This window comes from Muntiacus reevesi, chromosome 12 (genome assembly GCF_963930625.1).
Source record: "Muntiacus reevesi chromosome 12, mMunRee1.1, whole genome shotgun sequence".
Classification (NCBI taxonomy): domain Eukaryota; kingdom Metazoa; phylum Chordata; class Mammalia; order Artiodactyla; family Cervidae; genus Muntiacus; species Muntiacus reevesi.
In genome coordinates this window covers 36068362-36083498 of record NC_089260.1, presented here as the reverse complement: position 1 = coordinate 36083498, position 15137 = coordinate 36068362, and the positions used below count along the sequence as shown (strand labels likewise).

General features: G+C 41.5%; 1 pseudogene; it reads left to right on the top strand.

The window, feature by feature from the left end:
• LOC136144721 (SOSS complex subunit B1-like) overlaps positions 1-6219 on the top strand; it is a 68415-nt pseudogene extending 62196 nt beyond the window's left edge.
• The last annotated feature ends 8918 nt before the right edge of the window (positions 6220-15137 follow it).

Sequence of the window (15137 nt, the reverse complement as noted above, 5' to 3'; positions counted from 1 at the left end):
AAAGAGATGCCCCATGCAGGACAACTAGAGAGTAGCCCCTGCTTGCCGCAACTAGAGAAAAGCCCACGCAGCCGTGAAGACCCAGCGCAGGCAAGTGAATAAATAAATAAAATTATTTCAAGAAATAAAAACAAGCATATACCTAAGCAGTCTTTCCTCTTAACAGTTTTCGTTGGATATCCTTTTGCTCTTAGACGGGAAATCGAAATCCACACTGTGGCCTAGAGGCCAGGAACCAGTGGCCCCTGCTCCACCTTCCAGTCTCTTCCTGCACCTCGCATCATAGTTCTCCATCTGCTTCATTGCCTACCTCCTCAGGGATCCTCACAACTCAGGAGGTTTGGAGACAGAGAAGATACAGGTCCCTGAATTTTCCCAAAGCTCCTTAGGTGATTCTGAACCACTACTGTGGTTGAAGTGACTAGGCTAAAGATGGAACCATTGGAAAATTGTGTTATGGCAAGTTTGTACCTGTTAGCATGAGTCTTTGGCATGGGTCAACCCTATAAAATCACTGCAGATGGTGACTGCAGCCCTGAAATTAAAAGATGCTTGCTCCCTGGAAGAAAAGCTATGACAAACCTAGACAGTGTATTAAAAAGCAGAGATACCACTTTGCCTACAAAGGTCCAGATCAGCAGTCATGTATGTATGTGAGAGTTGGAACATAAAGAAGGCTGTGTGACCAAGAATTAATGCTTTCAAACTGTGGTGCTGGAGAAGACTCTTGAGAATCCCTTGGACAGAAAGGAGATCAAACCAGTCAATCCTAAAGGAAATCAACCCTGAATATTCATTCAAAGGACTGTTGCTGAAGTTGAAGTTCCAATATTTTGGCCACCTGATGCAAAGAGTCAATTGTTTGGAGAAGATCCTGATGCTGGTAAAAATTGAGGGCAGGAGAAGTAGGTAATAGAGGATGAGATGGTTGGATGGCATCACCGACTCAATGGACATGAGTTTGAGCATACACCAGGAGATAGTGACGGAGAGGGAAGCCTGGCATGCTGCAGTCCATGGTGTCGCAGAGTTGGACACAACTGAGTGACTGAACAACAACAACCCTACAAAGCAAGCCAGGAAAATTCCCAAACTGGCAAGTCACTAGGCAGATGTTCTACACGAGGAGGTCACTGTTGCTACTTCTGCTATCCAAAAAGGGTTTAAAGAGTGAGTTACACGCAATCCACTTGGTAGATGCCTTTTTGCTTTCTAGAAAACCTAAAGCTAGCTAATATATGCAATTCTGAGACTGAGGATGCATTCACACAAAAGCTTTGAAATGTTATTAGATGAAGCAGATGGTTCCTACATAACCACAAACTCAGCTGGGAATGTCTTTCTCTGACCTTCCTCTTTGTAGATTTAATCCTGTTATAACAGCGCTTGTTAAGTGGATTTAGATGTGCTCTGAGTCCAGTTGCGTTCCAGAAACTAGTAACTAGTAAAGGCAAAGTCTGATCAAACTGGATATTTCTGTGTCCCAATTTTGTTAGAGAAAGACTCCAATGTGTTGTCAAGTTCACTTTTCTGCCGAGCTCTCATGAATTGCATTTGGAAAGCAGGATTGAATTTGTTTGTCCCTGCTATTTATAGCACCCACTGAGTCCTCAGCCAGTTGTGGGAGGATGTGACTGCGTTTAGATTCCCATCCAAGTTGTATGTGACAGTATCTGGCACCCATTCAACAGCTGCAGTCATTACTGGAAGAGTAAGCACAAAGGGAAATAAATCGACTTTTAATGTCAGGATGTCACACCCTCTCTAACGTTTTTTGGATGTAAATGAGGCACTATGATATTAGTCTTGATCTTATCTCTCTATAGTCCGATGACTACTTTACCAGAGGGTACTATCTATAACACAAACAGATTTAATTTAATTATAAAAAGAAGCTTTCCAGATTAGAGAAAAATGTCTTCTTAAAAAATGATGACTTTTATGAAGGTAATATATATGTCAATTTCCAAAGTCAAATGTTCAAAAAGACATACAGGGAAAAATGTATCCAACTCCCACACCTGTACTTCAACCATCCAATTCCCTAGGCAAACATAGTAGCCAGGATTTTAACCTGTTCAGAGATATCTTAGGCATTTATACACAAACATACACACACACACACACACACACACACACACACACACACACAGAGCTAAATATCTTGTTTTTTCTCTTTTCTTATCTCTGTGGGGTTTTTGTGTTTGTTTGTTTTTGTTTTGCTACATGGCATATGGGATCTCGGTTCCAAGACTACGGACTAAATTTGTGCCCTTGGCAGTGGAAGTATGGAGTCCTAATCACTGGAGCCCCAGGGAATTCCCTCATTTTTAAAATAGTACTTGCTAATTATTCCACATCAAATATGTAGAGATGGGCCTAACTTCATTGTTAATGACTGTGTTTCATACAATGATTTCTTGACTGTCCAGTGAACCCTTCTCCACCACGAGGACCTTTATTGACTTCTCAGCTCTCATGTAGGACCCAGAAAGTCCTCCATAACCATCTCAATTGGCAACTATCCTTTAGCCTATATCCTTCCCTCCGATTAAATGGACCTACTCTGTCTCTTGAATGGAGCTCTAATTGTTGCTCTTTCGTGAACTCACTGCCTCTGCCGACCAGTGATCTCATTCTTCTGGCCCTTGGTCTTCTCATCTGGGGGTGGTACTGGGAGGGAGATGCATTTCTAAGGTCCTTTTTAGCCTTTACCTTCTGTAAATCTGTGACTAGACGAGGTCAAAGGGCCTTTCCAAGTCTACACTTGGGTCAGCAACTTATATTTTCCTTAGTTTCCTTCATAAGCTTTTTAAGGACGAGAAAATCTCTGTGTGCAGTGTCCCCTCCCAATATCCTGCTGGAAGAGTAGCTCCAGAAATGTTTGTCGATTTTCTGGGTTATCACTTAAAGTGCTATGCATTAATAATTCCTCCAGTCCTATTACTGGAAATAGGTCAATTAACCCAGTTTCTTTCTTTGAGGACAAGTGATAAGAATCATGGTACTTGTGCTCTATCAGACCGGTTGGGAACAGTTTGAGCAGGTCCTCACCCGTACATCTGACTTAGGCAGTCTGTGCATTCCTGCCATGATATATATTCATATTATTAAAAATTTGAAGGGTAAAAGTAGTTTTAGAGATAAAGAGGACATTGGGGATGGCAAAATTCAAACTTTTTATTTTGTAGATGTGGGAAACCAAGGCTTAGAATTTGAGAGATTTGTCTAAGGATTACCACTCACCTAGTGATAGAACCAGGGTTAAGAGCTGGCTCTCTTGACTCTTTTTCTAGAGAAAAAAAAGGAGGGGGGAACAGGATCTTTACGGAGTGTTAGTATACATTGTCATTAATTGGAACTTGCTGTTCCATGACACTATGTGCACATACTATGTAGGATATGATGGTTTGTATTTTACTACACTTCTTCATCTGAAAAATTAGATTAATAAGCCTACTTACCTCACAGGTGGTAGAAGGATTATAAGAGATGCCTATAGGGTCCAGGGAAAGCCCCAGGTGTGTAAAGATTACCTACAATTATTATTTAAAGATCTTCACAATGAAAGGTCATTTTGTAATATAATTTCCTCTTTACTTGATTTTTTTGGAGGAGAGGGAGTTAGATTTAAATAATCAAATTTTGTTAAGGGAAGGCACACCTTTCTGTTATTACTCTGATAAAAGTCATAGCCACTCATTAACTTAGCCTTCATCTTAAAATAGAAGAATTATCCCCGGTTTTTGTTCATTTTCAGTGACTATGAAGACTAAGAAAATTTCGTTTATTCACACATACCTTTTTTTTTTTTTAAATCAGAGTTGAGGCACAACTCTTTTATAAAATTTTTAAAATTTTATTTATTTATATATTTATTTATTTTTGGTTGCAGGCTGTCTTCGTTGCTATGCCTTGACTTTCTCCAGTTGCAGTGAGCAGGGGGCTACTCTCTCGTTGTAGTGATTAGTCTTCTCATTGTGGTGGCTTCTCTCATTGCAGAGCACAGGTTCCAGGCACACGGACTTCAGTAGCTCTGGCTTATTTGCTCTGCGACATGTGGGTTCTTCCCACACTAGGATCGAATCCATGTCCCCTGCGTTGACAGGTGGATTTCTAGTCACTGTGCCACCGGGGAAGTCTCATTTACGCATATCTTCATGTCTTTTGCCAAACCATTGCTATTATTACTTACTTTTTGTTTTTATTTAAATAGACCAACTTTTAAGTAATTTATGTATAGTTATGTTACAATATAGAATTCTTTATCATTTCAATTTTAGTATATGTACTGCTGAAGTGAGCACTGGAACTCTTAAGTAAAAAGGTATTGCTATTCCACTTAGGAAATACAGAGTGAAATGTATTCAGTTGAAAGATTGGAAGACTTTGGTTTAAATCCCAGCCTTGCTCTTTGGTAGTCATGCAATTTGGAACAAGTTGTCTCAATTTTATCTACAGAATGATGAGCACAATATATAATTCACAGTGTTTTTATGGTAATAAATAAGATCAGGTATATGATAGCACTTTGAAAAAATTTAAGACAGTGCACATTATTTGTTATTGTTAAATAAAGGGAAAACTAGCAGGTTGGGAAGAGAGAGTGGTACCATTTAATAGTGGACAGTTTATTTAGAAGGTGGGAAGATTTAGAAAACATCAACATCCTAAAGAAAGGATATAGGGTTTCCTGAATGGTCCAGTGGTAAAGAATCTGCCTGCCAATGCAGGAGACTCAAGAGATGAGGATTCGATCCCCTGGAGGAAGAAATGGCAATGCACTCCAGTATTCCTTGCCTGGGAAACCCCAAGGACAGTGGAGCTTGGTAGGCTGCAGTCCATCGGGTCACAAAGACTCAGATGCTATTTAGCCACTGAACAACAACATAGATCAGTGCAGCGATGAGAAGGGGTTGAAAATGGCAAAACAGTTAACAAAAATCTTGCAAAAGGAGAGGGCATAATCCACTTAAATTCACTTTGATGAAAAAAACTTGTGCAACATGAAGCTGTGGCAAGTTTATGTGAAGTTTTAAAAATACAGCTTCAAACAGATAACTAATGAGAACCTCCTGTATAGCTGAGGAAGCTCTCTTCAGCACTCTCTAATCCCCAAAGAGGGAATATATGTATACGTATAGTTGATTCACTTTGCCGTACAGCAGAAACTAACACATTTTAAAGCGACTATATTCCAATAGAAATGAATTTAAAAAATTAAAAATATAGCACCAAGTGTTAAAACTTAATCATATATATAATGAATAAAAGATATCTTAATAGTAACTCATGTTTTTTATATTCTATTGCAATCATTCATTTTTCTAAGACTAATATAATTTTCTTACTCGATCTCTAGAGTATAATGCAAACCATGTCAAGAGTCCCAAATATTTATGACTTCATTGCAAAGTGTAGGAATAGTCAAGACTACAAGCTCCCCAACCAAACCACGCTTACTTTAATAAAAAGCTCTCTGGTTTGCAAGCGGCTCAGTGGCAAGCACTGTCCAGCAGTCTTACTGGTGCTGTGGGCAGTATGATGATGGAGACAGACCTTCGTGAAGTATATCAAGCCTAAACTCAAGAACTTGAACCTCATTTCATTGTGCTGGAGACAGGCTGAGTGACCAAGACAAAGAATGGGCATGAAGTGTGGGCCTGCAAAGTGGCAGACAAAACTGGCAGCATCACTATCTCTGTCTGGGATGATGTGGGCAACCTGATCCAGCCTGGTGACACTATCCAGCTCACTAAAAGTTGTTTGGTGTTCAAAGGTTGTGTGCCATTGTGCACTGGCCATGGGTGTGATCTTCAGAAGATTGGGGAATTCTGTTTGGTTTATTCTGAGGTTCCTAACTTCAGTGAGCCAAACCCAGAATACAGCGCCCAGCAGGCACCCAACAAGATGGTACAGAACATCAGTCTTACGGCTCCCTGGACTCCCTGCCACTTCTCCAGCCTCTAAGAGTGAAAACGCATTGGACTGGGCACCCCACCAGCTCCTGGTAGTGGCTGCACCCCCTCACACTCCCTCTGATCCCACTCCCCTAGCACTTGAATTATCTGAAGTCAGCCCAACCACAGCTGCTGCCTTCCCGGTCCCTCCAGCAACCGTATCAGTAAAGGCAAAAAAAACAAACAAACAAAAAAAAAAACCCCAGAGGAGCAGCAAAAGAAAGCAAAAGACCTTTTTCCTCCTTGCCACCAGCCATAACGCAAGTGTTTGCTAGAGAACACAGCTTTCTACTGGGCTGCAGGCTCTGTGGGGCCAGGAGGTGTAGGAGTCACTAAAGTTCACCTTGCGGGAGTGGTGAGCAGAAGCCTAATCCACCCTCAGCCCATACTCCCCTCCTTGTCCAGCTGAAGCTGCCTGTCTCCTGGGATTCAGGGTGCTCTGCCTCCCTTCCTTCCTCTTTAGAAACAATGGTTGCAGTATGTTTCTTATGTGTGATGTGGAAGTCTAATTGAATCCCTCCTTCCTAATAAATGTTACCACTCTGTTGAAAAAATAAAAATAAAAAGCTCTTTGGAATGTATTCCAGCCCTTTCCTACTCTCTTTACTTCCTGATTACCTGCTGTCCCGTCCTATTCTCACTGGTGACCTTGTCTGCAACCTCATGAAGAAACTAGAGGGAGCCAGCTGGACCACTGCCAACTTCCTGTCTCCGAATCTCCATGGCGACACTGCCTTCCCCTTCTCCCTGGACCTCTTCTCTGAGTCTGAAGCATCCTACTCCCTGTTGGAACTTCTCATTCTCTGTGCCTTCTGCTCTCCTTGTGGCTCTAACCTCGCCCTCACTGCAGTTTTTTCTCGTCAGCATTTAAATATTTTCACTCCTCACGCTGTCCGCACTTCCCATGTGCCATTGCTTTGACTCTCTATCCTTTACACCAAAAGTGTTCCAACAAAGTCTTTTCCTAGGGTCCTATTTTGTCCTCTTCTTCACTCCTAACCTCCCAAGTTAGCCTTCAAATTTCCTTTTCCTCCGAGAACGCTATTTTTATTTCCAAAGTTTAATCCACAGGAATTTGTATATACTATTATACAAGTAGTATAATAATAAATGTATAGAATTTGGCTGTAGTGCCAAATAAATTATAATGCCACATAGATTGTCCATATGCTCCTATTTCCACTTATGTAACTTTTTTTTTTTTTCAGGTGAATAGGTTTCTTGTAGTCCTAGCAGCCACACTGACTTTTTCATCCACTAAAGGAATAAAACATGGCCTGCTGCAAAAACAACTGGTCTACCTGAGAAAATGTTGCCTTCACTTATCTGAGAACATTCTTCTGAAGACCAGCAAAGACTTCCATTCCACTAAATCCACTGTAATCTTAAATCTAGATTTGAATTTCAACTTCCTATTGGTGTTTGATGCAGCTGATAACCGCTTGGTGACAACTTCTCTTTCCCTGGTTTTGTGATGGTATATCCTGCTGTCTACCTTGGTTGTTCCTTCTGCTTGCCTGTTGACTATTTCTCCTCTACTGTTCATTCCACATCAAAGTTCCTAAGGGCTCCTTGCTGAGCTCCTCAACTCTTGTCACTCTATCAACTCTCCTTGGGGAGTCTCACTTACTCTTGAGACTCCCATTACCATGTCATGCTGGTGACTATCAAATTCACTTCTCCAGCAAAATATCTTCCCCAGAACATCATATCTGTCTTTCGAGTGTTCAGCTAGGTATGCCACAGAATGTTTCATAATAGGCATGTAAATCTTAATGTTTTCTAAAACAGGACTCACCTTCCTACTCCCAAATTTTTATCTTCTCAAGTGTTCTCTAACTTAGCAAAGGCCATCACCATCTACTCAGTTGCTTTAGCCAGTAACTTAGGAGTCTTCCTTGATCTATACTTTAATTATATCTTCCTCACCATGCCTCCTTCTCCCCATTAATTAATCACCAATTCCTTTCTATTCTATCTCTTACACACTTCTCTAATCCATTTACTTTTCTAAATTGTCACTGTCATCACACCAAGACTGAGATAGCATCATCTTTCAACTGGATTCTGTGACAATCTCTTAACTCTCCCATAAAGCACATCTGACTGTGTCACTTTCCCTTCTACTCTTCAATGGTTTCCCATTGATTTGAGGATGAAGGCTTCCCAGGCTCTGTGTGATTTTCCTTCTGCCTCATTGTGGAGGATTGTTGTGTGTCCTTCTTTTCCTCAGTCTTTTCCATTTCAGAAATTGGCCTCTTGGTTCTTTGTGATGAGAAGTCACCTTCTTACCTTGGGATTTTGCCTGGAATGCATTAGCTTAATTCTCAGGCTCCCTGCTGCTTTCCTTCTTCTGTCATCCCCCACAATTCTCCAGACCTCTCCTGACTATAACTTTAACATAGTTACCTTATTCTTTTGGTCTTAACATAAAATTCTATCCCCTGAAAAGGCTTTGTGAACTCTCTAAACCCTTATGTAACAGTTTGCACTTTCTCAGCCTTGTCCTAGTTATATTTGCATAAGTGTTCAATGTCTTCTCAGCTGCTAATCCATAAGCTCTACAATGACAGTGAACTTGTGTTGTGCCTGACACATAGTAGTATAGAACAAATATTTGATGAGGGATAATTCATTATTTATTTTAGTTTTGACTGCACTGGGTCTTCATTGTTGTTTGCAGGCTTGCTCTAGTTGGGGCTAGTGGAGGTATACTCCCGCTGCAGTGCAGAAACTTCTCATTGTGGACTTCTCCTGTTGCACATGCATGCACATGGCATGTAGGCCATGTAGTTGCTGCTCACAGGCTCAGTGGTTGTGGCTCATGAGCTTAGTTGCCCCTTGGCACATGGGTTCTCCCTGGACCATGGATCAAACCTGTGTCCCATGCATTGGAAAGTAGACCATCAGGGAATTCCCAGGAATAATTTATTTTTGAAAAATCTTTTACTTCTATGAATTAACTTCTTTAAGATTTATTTATAACAAAAGTTTTGAGTAACTCCTTTCACTCCTTAGACTGCAATAATTGGAAGTATGAAGATTAAAAAAAAAAAAAAACCTGAAAAATAACGTTTAAGTAAATTGAAAGCTTAAGAAAAAAAGATAATTTTCTAAGACTTCATGTCTCTATGTGGAGAGGGTTTCATCTGTAAAGAAGAAAAAAGATTTCCCAAATGAGAAATCAATAATATCAATAGCTGTCACTGGCCAGGCATTTGCTATTTTTCAGGGATAGTTCTCAGTGCAAAGACTGTATTAATGAATTTAAAACAACTTTATGAGGTGGTTGCTACTTTCACCCCTGCGTTAGAGTGTGATTGCCATCACTTTTTTTATTGCTCTGAGGGAAGCATGAAGACATACTCTCCATCTGTTGCTGACACACCTCTTAATTAGGTCATATTTTACAGTTACACTAGATTCTGATAATGACCGGGATTCTTTCCTGGCTGCCTAGGGAGATCTCGAGCCACGCTGCCAGAGAACTGTCTCCTGTCATGTGTTGCTTCTTGCATCACAGATTCTTCCCCAGTGGACTTGGCTCCATCCTATCTCATTCCTGCCAGAGGAATTTATCTAGTCATGCATTGCCCTTGAGGCCACAGTAACCAGTCCTTGTGATTTTTTTAAACACCGCCGTTCCTAAACAGTGTTCAGAAAGGAGGATTCTGCAGGGTGCCCACATTTGACTCCTACCCAAAGAGGCCTCTGGAAGTGCTTAAGTATGTGAAGCAGTGAACACGTAAGGGGTAGGCTGGAGCATAACACATCTTACTTCATTCATTCAATCATCCATCCCTTAATTAATTAAATCTACTCCATAAATAGTTCTTGCTCATCTACTGTGTGCTAAGTTGCACATTAGCTGCTGAGGACATAACAGTGAAGGAAAAATTCCTGTTCTCAAGGAGCTTATAGTCTAGTTACAGATGCAGATGAGCAAATATAGCACATGCCATTGAATGAGCAGGAGAAGAGTGTTGTAAGGTTAGTTCATGGTGACAAGAGTCATAAACCCAACTGAAAAATTGATTAGGTGAAACTGCTAATATTTATTGGCTTAAGGAAAAGCAACTGGAATAATGAACCACTGAGAAGGGTCACGGCAAGGACTCAGCACCAACCAGACCCAGGCACTTGATTGTACCCAGGAACCTTGCTCTTCTTGGTCCACATGTAGGTGCTTTCCTCATTTACTGCAGATCAGCTCTCCTCACAAATCAAGAATCAGCTCCTCCATCAATTCTAAGCCTCATGTCAGCTCAGGGTCTGACTCAGAAAGGACTGGTTCCTCTTTTTCAATTCTAATTTAAAAAATCCCAGGATAGAACTCAAATCAGCTCACTTGGGTCATATCCTACCTCTAGATTGATGATTCTCAACTGTAGGTGGTTTTGCCTCTCAAGGGATATTTGGCAATGTCTGGAGATGTGTAACTTTGTCATGACGAGTGGGGTGGAGAGAATGTTATTGGTATCTAGTGGATGGAGGCCAGGGTTGCTGTTGAATATCCCAACAATGTATAGGACAGCCTCCTGCAACAAAGAACCATCCAGTACAAAATGTCAATAGTGCTAGGGTTGAGAAACTCTATTTTAGGCCAATCAGTTGTGGTTGTGGGAGGGTCAAGGGGGGAAGATCAAAGCTTTTCTAAAAGACACTTAAGCAATGAGGAGGAATTATCCAAGTTAAAGGGACCAGGACAGGCTGATCCGTGGAGGGAGGTACATGAGCAAAGAATCAGGACTGCCCAGAACAGGTTCCCATAAATAGCACTAGTCATTCTGCCTTCCATTCCTACCTGGTAAAATGTTATGAGTCTGTGGAAAGCTTATGTGGAGCAGAGTGTCTGGAGCTTCAATAATATAATTGTCCTGCAAAGCCATTTATCAAAATCAAGCACACGTCATAGGTTTTATCCATTTCCTCTACTGTACTAAGCTTTTGGTCAAAGGCATTTCTTCAACTGAGATTCACTTATACTTTTCAGGAGATTGTTTTAGTCGAGTATTAAAACACATCAATGGACAAGACCCAGTAGTTAGAAGCACTGGTTCTGGAATCAAACAGATCTGGCTTTGAATTCAGGCTGTATGTTTGCCTACTGGTGTCCATGACCAGTACAAGTAGGACAGGCCAGCGCTAGGGAAACGCAGAAAGGAGGCCATGTGAGGGAGGGAGGAGGACCCTGGACATTTTAGGATGAGAAAAAATTGGGTAAATAAAAGGGAGGAAGGTGTTTTACATAGAGAAAGCAGCATGTGCCAAGGCTTGGAGTTGTATGTGTGGGAAATGAGAGAAGATGAAGCTGACTTGAGGAACAATGAGGAGTGTAATTTTGTGGGGTTTTTTGTCATGCCCCATGGCATATGCAATCTTAGTTCCCTGACCAGTGATCAAACTCATGCCCCTTGCATAGGAAGCATGGAATCTTAACCACGGAAACAACAGCAAAGTCCTGAAGAGTGCAATTTTGGACACACAATGAGTATTTCCAGTGGAGAACAGAAGTAGGGATGTTCAGAGAACAGACAGAGTTACAGGCAGGATTCAAATTCAGGTGAGAGGTAAAAAGCTGGAGATTTATATGTGTGAGAAAGAGCTGTTACTGAATGTAAAGACTTTTGAGAGAAGGAGAAAAGAGGAAAGAAATGTTTGTTGAAAGAAGGGAAGGAAGGGAAAAGGAGAAAAAAAAGGAAACACATGAGTGTGTGAAGAAAGAGAGAAAAGAATAAAATCATGATGATGTATATCATGGATGCCCATGGAGGAGAGAATGTGAAGAAAGGAAGAGCTGTCAGTGGTGTCAAATACTGCAAAGAGGCCAAAGGTTATTAGAGCCTTTAAAGAGATCACTGGACACGTACAGTGGAATTTAAGATGTGTATTTCTAGTTGGAAAGTAGAGGTAGGCATCTGACGAAGGGAGTCCCTGAGTAAATGTGGGTAAGCTCTTGGAGGCAGCTAGTATATAATACTAGCCTTTTACAAATTTGGATACAAGACAAAGATGCCTATTATTATTGCCGTTAATTCACATTGATTTGAAACTTCTGATCCAATGTACAAATGCAAGGGAAAGAAAGAGGAATAGCAATCAAAAATAAGTCAGCAAAACATATTCACTATTTGTAAGTTATATTACCTTGTACCCACAGTGCCTCAAGATACAAACTGGGGGGAAAAAATTAAACTAAAAAAAAAGGAAACAAGGCTAATACAATAGTGCACAAGGTGATTAACTACAAAGTAACTATATATGGCCTTCAGTTAATTTGGAGAAGAAATGGCAACCCACTCCAGCGTTCTTGCTTGGAGAATTCCAAGGAAAGAGGAGCCTGTGGGTTACAGTGAGTGGGGTCGCAAAGAGTTGGATATGACTCAATGACTAACACACACACATCACTTGATTAAAAAACAATCCACTTTGCAGTGGGAACTCAGGGTGACTAAAAAGAAGGACTGAATCAGCAGTAAGACCTAAGATGTTGAACATTTTATATATATCAATTTTCCTCAAGTGAATGTAAGTGCCTATTATAACTCCAGTCAAAATTCCAGTGTACTCTTGGGGTCACTTGATAAATCAATTCAAAATACCATTAAGGATAGAAGGCTGGATCCCACAGAGAGAGGTAGTCAGTAAGAAATTCTTGATGAGGTGACAAAAGATTTTAGAAAAGGGATATTAATATTCACTTTTGTCTCATATATTTAATATAGGTCCCTACTGTTTCCCCAGACATTCAGAAAATTTGCTAAATATAGAAAAAAATGTCTTTTATGACAGTTTCAGGGGAAAAAAATCTGAACGAAAGAGATGGAATTCCACCTGTAGACTAGTGGGGAACAGAGAAAAAGAACAGCTTGAGAAGGTAAATTTGTGATTAAATTCAGAGGAATCAGAAGTAGGAGCCAGAAATGATTATGTAAACCCCTGGGAATTTAAAGTAATCCTAAAAAATGAATTGCAACTCCATCGAGATATGGAAAGAACCTTATCCTATTATCTCAAAGTTCAAGGTAATTTCAGTTGATATCTCACTTAGAAATGTGGTCTTATTAAAAGAAATTCCTAGAAAAAAGACAAACTGTTACTAGTACTTATCTCTGTACGATTAAGTTTTTATACTTTTTGAGTTTTCTGAATTTTGTATGATGAGCCTAAGTTATTTTTTTTTTTTTTTGGCTGTGCCTTGCTACTTATGGGATCTTAGTTCTCTGACCAGGAATTGAACTCCAGTCTCCAGCAGTGAAAATGCTGAGTCTGAACCACTGGACTGCCAGGGAATTCCCATAAGTTATTTTTCTAAGAAAGATTTGTCAATGAAAAAAAAAAAAAGAGAAGTAGGAAGAATGCTTGGTTGGAGAGCAAAGGTCAAGTAAAGTTTTTCAAATTCATTTGCTAGGTGGTTTCTAGAATGAGCATGGTAAATAATTCTCTGTGTCCTATCTTCAACCATAATTATTGTGGTTCTTGTTTTACATGTTTTGCTGTAATTTTGGAACCACGGACCAAGGGTTAGCAACACATTTCTATCCACTGATACCTCCTCTTTCTGACTTTCCACATAGATGACACCAATTATACACTTTTCTGAGTCGTCTAGTTGTTTAATGTGCTTACATGTTATCTTGCTAAATAGGCTATAACTTTGTCATATCTTATATTTCTGCTGATTCTTTTGCGGTACCTAATAGAAAATACTGGTTTTGTGTTTAACTCAAAAATTGTAAGGGGAACAAGACGGCGGAGGAGTAGATGGACGTGGAGTACATCTCTCTCCATGGATACATCAGGAATACACCTGCAGACACAGAAGTCCATGCAGAACACCAGCTGAGAGCAGTCAGGAGTACCTGACCAGTGGAAAAGAATATATAAACTCATGCAAAACTCGGTAGGATGTAGGAACTAGGGGTGAAAAAAAGAGTGTTAGTAGGACTGGACTTGCCCTCAGCCGGTGGGGGAACTGAAGCAGGGGTCCGATTCCCACATAGGGGCAATTGTCTGAGTCAGAGGAGACACATTTAAGGCTGTGAGTGAAACAGCAGATCTGTGGCAGCCTGCGAATCAGACAGTCCTTGCTGCAGCCATACATACCCTGGATGGGGACGCAGGTCCCATGGAAGGTGTAGTGGCTGGGAGCTGGAGTTTAGGGACTGTGGAGCAATCCCAGGACAAGGGCTGCTGTTGACCCTGGAGAGACAGATCGAGAGGATGTGAGAAAGGAGATTGTGGTGGGAAATGCCTGTGGAGGAAAGCCTGTAAGCCATGGAAGTAAAGTGATACTGCTGAGTCGCACATAGAGGGTAGAGCCATCATCATAGACTCTCCCCTCAACACGCCAGCATTGGCAGCTGAACAACAGAGAGACTGACCCATCTAATGCCTGACATGCTGAACTACAGAGTAGGAGCCCAGGCAAGGGAGCCCTCTAAGTGCCTGAACAGGTGGAGCTAGGGAGAGAGACTGGCCAAAGAAGCCTTCTGATGGCCAGCTACAAGAGGCTGGAAAAAAGCTCTGACAGGGCCAGAACTCCTGTGGTGGAGTCAGTCCATGTCCCTGCACACTTGATGCCGCTGGGGTCCCCGCAAGCCAAGCAGCTGCACCACCTTCATGCTCAACTCTCACTGGGGCAGAGCTGCCACAGGCAAAAGAAGTCTTCCGTCTATGCATGCAGGGTTGCTTCAGTAGTGTCTGACTCTTGGCGACCCTGTAGACTGTGGCCTGCCAGGCTTCTCTGTCAGGGGGATTCTCCAGGCAAGAATACTGGAGCGTATTGGCCAATACTGGTCGCCATCCCCTTCTAGAGCGCTATATTTCCTGCTGCCCTAGCTGCTACCTCCCCCGAGTACCTGGCGCTGCCAGAACCCCTGCGGCCCAAGCAGCTGCACCGCCTCCACACTGGCCCTCACAGGGGCAAACCCAAGCCCTCCAGGGCAGCCTCAGGAGCAAACCCCAGTGGATGACTCACATGCAGAGGTGGAAATAAAACCACAGTTGAAACCCAGGGGCAGTGTGGCTAAGAAAGAAGACTCAAAACTTCCCCACCAGCTGTGCAAGCTGCAGATTAAATCCACACGATCAACTAGGCAGACTCTGTGTCCATGGAATACATAACATGTCACTGAGCGCTCCCTAAAAAAGAAAAGGCACTAGTTCTGATAGCTG